Source organism: Mixophyes fleayi, chromosome 1 (assembly GCF_038048845.1).
Source record: "Mixophyes fleayi isolate aMixFle1 chromosome 1, aMixFle1.hap1, whole genome shotgun sequence".
NCBI lineage: Eukaryota > Metazoa > Chordata > Amphibia > Anura > Limnodynastidae > Mixophyes > Mixophyes fleayi.
The window spans coordinates 282,268,015-282,275,660 of NC_134402.1; the positions used below are offsets into that span (position 1 = coordinate 282,268,015).

Sequence of the window (7,646 nt, forward strand, 5' to 3'; positions counted from 1 at the left end):
TTTTCTATAGAAGACAGTAGTGTTCCTAAATAAATCTATATTAACTTAAGATATGAATAAATAAAGTCTTTCGTTTGAGTGTCTTTATTATTTACAGATATGATACTAATAAAGAGTAGGTACTTTGTAGGTACTGTGATTCTTGGCTTTCAAATTTTCAGATGTGAATGCTTAGAAAAATCTCAACATCAACGATATGTTATATTAATAAAAACTTACACTTTCATAAGTGCATACTTCGTAAGAAAATCAACCATATGGAACCATATCAGATAAACAAATCTCTCCAACGTAGATGACCTGGAGTGTATTTAAAGAACAGTCTCATTTTGACACAAAACACAGGTAAATCATGTTCTCTTGTGCTGCTTATTGGTCTAAAAATGTACTTCTCTCATAGAGTATGATAGATTCTCTGAATATTCCCCAGAAAAACCTAAACACTGTAGGCATCATATATAATAAAATTGCAATATTGAAATGGGTTTACATTGTAAAATGTCTAGTTAAAGGTAATATTTTCTATACTTTACAAGATTCTTTTTGTCAGAATTAAATTTTTTAAAATAATTACTTCTTTATGCTTTTAAAAATTCGAAAAACGCACTTAAATCTTTGCTTCTGAATGGCTCGTTGGTCTAGGGGTATGATTCTCGCTTAGGGTGCGAGAGGTCCCGGGTTCAAATCCCGGACGAGCCCATGACTTATAGTCATCCTCATCTTATTGTTTTTAGTTGATTCAGTAAAGCTAGCCATTTCAAGTTAGATTTTGTCAATTTCCGAAAATAGCTCTCATAACATTGTCCAAAACAAAATCCCTATGTATTAATGGGATGATTCTTTGTTAATGTTTCAAAAAGTCTCATGTGCCCAAACTGAATGAGACTATTCTTTGCAGGTACTTATGAATCTTGGCTTTATGATTTTCAAGTGAGTAAATTTAGTAAAATGTGACTCCTATGATTACATTTTCAATGACTTGTACATTTCTTTTCTATAGAAGACAGTAGTGTTCCTAAATAAATCTATATTAACTTAAGATATGAATAAATAAAGTCTTTCGTTTGAGTGTCTTTATTATTTACAGATATGATACTAATAAAGAGTAAGTACTTTGTAGGTACTGTGATTCTTGGCTTTCAAATTTTCAGATGTGAATGCTTAGAAAAATCTCAACATCAACAATATGTTATATTAATAAAAACTTACACTTTCATAAGTGCATACTTCGTAAGAAAATCAACCATATGGAACCATATCAGATAAACAAATCTCTCCATCGTAGATGACCTGGAGTGTATTTAAAGAACAGTCTCATTTTGACACAAAACACAGCTAAATCATGTTCTCTTGTGCTGCTTATTGGTCTAAAAACGTACTTCTCACATAGAGTGTGATAGATTCTCTGAATATTCCCCAGAAAAACCCAAACACTATAGGCATCATATATAATAAAATTGCAATATTGAAATGGGTTTACATTGTAAAATGGCTAGTTAAAGGTAATATTTTCTATACTTTGCAAGTTTCTTTTTGGCAGAATTACATTTTTAAAATAATTACTTCTTTTTGCTTTTAAAAATTCGAAAAATGCACTTAAATTTTTGTTTCTGAATGGCTCGTTGGTCCAGGGGTATGATTCTCGCTTAGGGTGCAACAGGTCCCAGGTTCAAATCCTGGACAAGCCCATGACTTATAGTCATCTGCATCTTATTGTTTTTAGTTAATTCAGTAAAGCTAGCCATTTGAAGTTAGATTTTGTCAATTTCCAAAAAAAACTCTCATAACATTGTCCAAAACAAAATCCCTATGTATTAATGGGATGATTCTTAGTTAATGTTTCAAAAAGTCTCATGTGCCCAAACTGAATGAGACTATTCTTTGCAGGTACTTATGAATCTTGGCTTTATGACATTCAAGTGAGTAAATTTAGTAAAATGTGACTCCTATGGTTACATTTTCAATGACTTGCACATTTCTTTTCTATAGAAGACAGTAGTGTTCCTAAATAAATCTATATTAACTTAAGATATGAATAAATAAAGTCTTTCTTTTGAGTGTCTTTGTTATTTACAGATATGATACTAATAAAGAGTAGGTACTTTGTAGGTACTGTGATTCTTGGCTTTCAAATTTTCAGATGTGAATGCTTAGAAAAATCTCAACATACACAATATGTTATATTAATAAAAACTTACACTTTCATAAGTGCATACTTCGTAAGAAAATCAACCATATGGAACCATATCAGATAAACAAATCTCTCCAACGTTGTTGACCTGGAGTGTATTTAAAGAACAGTCTCATTTTGACACAAAACACAGCTAAATCATGTTCTCTTGTGTTGCTTATTGGTCTAAAAACGTTCTTCTCACATAGAGTGTGATAGATTCTCTGATTATTCCCCAGAAAAACCCAAACACTGTAGGCATCATATATAATAAAATTGCAATATTGAAATGGGTTTACATTGTAAAATGTCTAGTTAAAGGGAATATTTTCTATAATTTACAAGTTTCTTTTTGTCAGAATTAAATTTTTTAAAATAATTACTTCTTTATGCTTTTAAAAATTCGAAAAACGCACTTAAATCTTTGCTTCTGAATGGCTCGTTGGTCTAGGGGTAAGATTCTCGCTTAGGGTGCGAGAGGTCCCGGGTTCAAATCCCGGACGAGCCCATGACTCCTTGTCATTTTCATCTTATTGTTTTTAGTTGATTCAGTAAAGCTAGCCATTTCAAGTTAGATTTTGTCAATTTCCGAAAATAGCTCTCATAACATTGTCCAAAACAAAATCCCTATGTATTAATGGGATGATTCTTTGTTAATGTTTCAAAAAGTCTCATGTGCCCAAACTGAATGAGACTATTCTTTGCAGGTACTTATGAACCTTGGCTTTATGATTTTCAAGTGAGTAAATTTAGTAAAATGTGACTCCTATGGTTACATTTTCGATGACTTGTACATTTCTTTTCTATAGAAGACAGTAGTGTTCCTAAATGAATCTATATTAACTTAAGATATGAATAAATAAAGTCTTTCGTTTGAGTGTCTTTATTATTTACAGATATGATACTAATAAAGAGTAGGTACTTTGTAGGTACTGTGATTCTTGGCTTTCAAATTTTCAGATGTGAATGCTTAGAAAAATCTCAACATCAACAATATGTTATATTAATAAAAACTTACACTTTCATAAGTGCATACTTCGTAAGAAAATCAACCATATGTAACCATATCAGATAAACAAATCTCTCTAACGTAGATGACCTGGAGTGTATTCAAAGAACAGTCTCATTTTGACACAAAACACAGCTAAATCATGTTCTCTTGTGCTGCTTATTGGTCTAAAAATGTACTTCTCACATAGAGTGTGATAGATTCTCTGAATATTCCCCAGAAAAACCCAAACACTGTAGGCATCATATATAATAAAATTGCAATATTGAAATGGGTTTACATTGTAAAATGGATAGTTAAAGGTAATATTTTCTATACTTTGCAAGTTTCTTTTTGTCAGAATTACATTTTTAAAATAATTACTTCTTTTTGCTTTTAAAAATTCGAAAAACGCACTTAAAATATTGTTTCTGAATGGCTCGTTGGTCTAGGGGTATGATTCTCGCTTAGGGTGCAAAAGGTCCCGGGCTCAAATCCTGGACGAGCCCATGACTCCTTGTCATTTTCATCTTATTGTTTTTAGTTGATTCAGTAAAGCTAGCCATTTGAAGTTAGATTTTGTCAATTTCCAAAAATAGCTCTCATAACATTGTCCAAAACAAAATCCCTATGTATTAATGGGATGATTCTTAGTTAATGTTTCAAAAAGTCTCATGTGCCCAAACTGAATGAGACTATTCTTTGCAGGTACTTATGAATCTTGGCTTTATGATTTTCAAGTGAGTAAATTTTGTAAAATTTGACTCCTATGGTTACATTTTCGATGACTTGTACATTTCTTTTCTATAGAAGACAGTAGTGTTCCTAAATAAATCTATATTAACTTAAGAAATGAATAAATAAAGTCTTTATTTTGAGTGTCTTTATTATTTACAGATATGATACTAATAAAGAGTAGGTACTTTGTAGGTACTGTGATTCTTGGCTTTCAAATTTTCAGATGTGAATGCTTAGAAAAATCTCAACATCAACAATATGTTATATTAATAAATACTTACACTTTCATAAGTGCATACTTATTAAGAAAATCAACCATATGGAACCATATCAGATAAACAAATCTCTCCAACGTAGCTGACCTGGAGTGTATTTAAAGAACAGTCTCATTTTGACACAAAACACAGCTAAATCATGTTCTCTTGTGTTGCTTATTGGTCTAAAAACGTACTTCTCACATAGAGTGTGATAGATTCTCTGATTATTCCCCAGAAAAACCCAAACACTGTAGGCATTATATATAATAAAATTGCAATATTGAAATATGTTTACATTGTAAAATAGCTAGTTAAAGGGAATATTTTCTATACTTTACAAGTTTCTTTTTGGCAGAATTACATTTTTAAAATAATTACTTCTTTTTGCTTTTAAAAATTCGAAAAACGCACTTAAACATTTGCTTCTGAGCGGCTCGTTGTTCTATGGGTATGATTCTCACTTAGGGTGCGAGAGGTCCCGGGTTGAAATCCCGGACTAGCCCATGACTTATAGTCATTTTCATCTTATTGTTTTTAGTTGATTCAGTAAAGCTAGCCATTTGAAGTTAGATTTTGTCAATTTCCAAAAATAGCTCTCATAACATTGTCCAAAACAAAATCCCTATGTATTAATGGGATGATTCTTAGTTAATGTTTCAAAAAGTCTCATGTGCCCAAACTGAATGAGACTATTCTTTGCAGGTACTTATGAATCTTGGCTTTATGATTTTCAAGTGAGTAAATTTTGTAAAATGTGACTCCTATGGTTACATTTTCAATGACTTGTACATTTCTTTTCTATAGAAGACAGTAGTGTTCCTAAATAAATCTATATTAACTTAAGTTGTGAATAAATAAAGTCTTTCTTTTGAGTGTCTTTATTATTTAAAGATATGTTACTAATAAAGAGTAGGTACTTTGTAGGTACTGTAATTCTTGGCTTTCAAATTTTCAGATGTAAATGCTTAGAAAAATCTCAACATCAACAATATGTTATATTAATAAAAACTTACACTTTCATAAGTGCATACTTCGTAAGAAAATCAACCATATGGAACCATATCAGATAAACAAATCTCTCCAACGTAGATGACCTGGAGTGTATTTAAAGAACAGTCTCATTTTGACACAAAACACAGCTACATCATGTTCTCTTGTGCTGCTTATTGGTCTTAAAATGTACTTCTCACATAGAGTGTGATAGATTCTCTGATTATTCCCCAGAAAAACCCAAACACTGTAGGCATCATATATAATAAAATTGCAATATTGAAATGGATTTACATTGTAAAATGTCTAGTTAAAGGTAATATTTTCTATACTTTACAAGTTTCTTTTTGGCAGAATTACATTTTTAAAATAATTACTTCTTTTTGCTTTTAAAAATTCGAAAAATGCACTTAAATTTTTGCTTCTGAATGGCTCGTTGGTCCAGGGGTATGATTCTCGCTTAGGGTGCGACAGGTCCCAGGTTCAAATCCCGGACGAGCCCATGACTTATAGTCATTTTCTTCTTATTGTTTTTAGTTGATTCAGTAAAGCTAGCCATTTCAAGTTAGATTTTGTCAATTTCAAAAAATAGCTCTCATAACATTGTCCAAAACAAAATCCCTATGTATTAATGGGATGATTCTTAGTTAATGTTTCAAAAAGTCTCATGTGCCCAAACTGAATGAGACTATTCTTTGCAGGTACTTATGAATCTTGGCTTTATGATTTTTAAGTGAGTAAATTTAGTAAAATGTGACTCCTATGGTTACATTTTCAATGACTTGTACATTTCTTTTCTATAGAAGACAGTAGTGTTCCTAAATAAATCTATATTAACTTAAGATATGAATAAATAAAGTCTTTCTTTTGAGTGTCTTTATTATTTACAGATATGATACTAATAAAGAGTAGATACTTTGTAGGTACTGTGATTCTTGGCTTTCAAATTTTCAGATGTGAATGCTTAGTAAAATCTCAACATCAACAATATGTTATATTAATAAAAACTTTCACTTTCATAAGTGCATACTTCGTAAGAAAATCAACCATATGGAACCATATCAGATAAACAAATCTCTCCAACGTAGATGACCTGGAGTGTATTTAAAGAACTCTTGTGTTGCTTATTGGTCTAAAAACGTACTTCTCACTGTTATGTGCGTATTGTCGCTAACCAATAACGATTGTCGAACCTTGGGTTGTGTTTCCAAAGCACAAAAATTTATTCGCAAATAGTAGAATAAATATGCTCAAGCGAAGTAATAGTAAATACAGCCGTTACTTATCGCAGGCACTCTGGATCCAGTGCAGTCATTCAATCCTGAAGTCTCTGGTTGTGTTTCCAAAGCACAAAGATTTATTCGCAAATAGTAGAATAAATATGCTCAAGCAAAGTAATAGTAAATACAGCCGTTACTTATCGCAGGCACTCTGGATCCAGTGCAGTCATTCAATCCTGAAGTCTGGGGATAAGATGTCTGCACTCTGGATCACAAGCTGCTGCTTATATACACAATCAAATACAATAATACAATGAAGATGGTATAGCTTGCATCTATTGGTCCAGGTCTCAGGAATGTCCAAGGGGTTGTCAATCATTGGCTGGTTCATCCTAAGGAATCCAAAGGAGGGGGTTATCTCTGCAGGGGGTATGCTCTGCTCTTCCCGCCAAGATTCCTTAGTCTTAAGTAGTTCATAATTCCCTATCATTCATAACTTGTGTATGCACTCTGCGATTCCCTCGCAGAGTGAACCAGACAGTAGGATATGTAACAAGGTTCATTATGATACCACTCATGATGTTATTCCTTCAACCCGTTCCGTGTATTTCACTAATATGCATGTAACTCTGATATAACATATAAATACTACTATATTTCGACATAACTGACTATGTATTGCAACTACCATTAATGTGTAGTATTTTATAAGTATGCGTGTTTGTGCGAATGTATGGTAAAAGACCAATTACTGTTGCTGCCACGTGTAGTGGATGCGTACGCCCTTTCACGCGTAGCGTGCCCTTGTACGTAGATGCATACCATACGCATCTTTTCACACAAAGACAACCAAGTTTGCTAGACTTTAATTGAAATTACTTTATCCAATTTGCTGACTTCGACAGCTTCACCCTTTGATAGTGTACTAAACTATCACCCAATCACCGTTTTAAGTTCAGGTTTATACAATACTTCTTCACAGACCATGATCTCGGTACCTGGTACCACCCTTTCAGTCTCTTTCTCAGTGTTACTCCTATGAGACCGTTTTCCACACTTCAACACAGTAGGAACACTTTTGACAACTAAACCAATTGCTAAGATGACTCCCAGTATAAGGAGAAGGAGCTTACCTACACTAGCAACCATTTCCTGTACCCACTCCCCCAGACCGGAGAACCATTTCACAGAGTTCAACCACGAGAACCAACCCGCCACCTTTTCCCCGACCTCATATAACGAAGAATTATGGCTCTTTCGAAATTCCCATTTCAGCTGTAAAA

General features: G+C 32.8%; 2 non-coding genes across 2 annotated transcripts; both read left to right on the forward strand.

The window, feature by feature from the left end:
- The first annotated feature begins 627 nt into the window (after positions 1–627).
- TRNAP-AGG (transfer RNA proline (anticodon AGG)) lies at positions 628–699 on the forward strand. Its single transcript has one exon. It is a non-coding gene; the product is annotated as a tRNA-Pro (tRNA).
- A 1,907-nt stretch (positions 700–2,606) lies between these two features.
- TRNAP-AGG (transfer RNA proline (anticodon AGG)) lies at positions 2,607–2,678 on the forward strand. Its single transcript has one exon. It is a non-coding gene; the product is annotated as a tRNA-Pro (tRNA).
- The last annotated feature ends 4,968 nt before the right edge of the window (positions 2,679–7,646 follow it).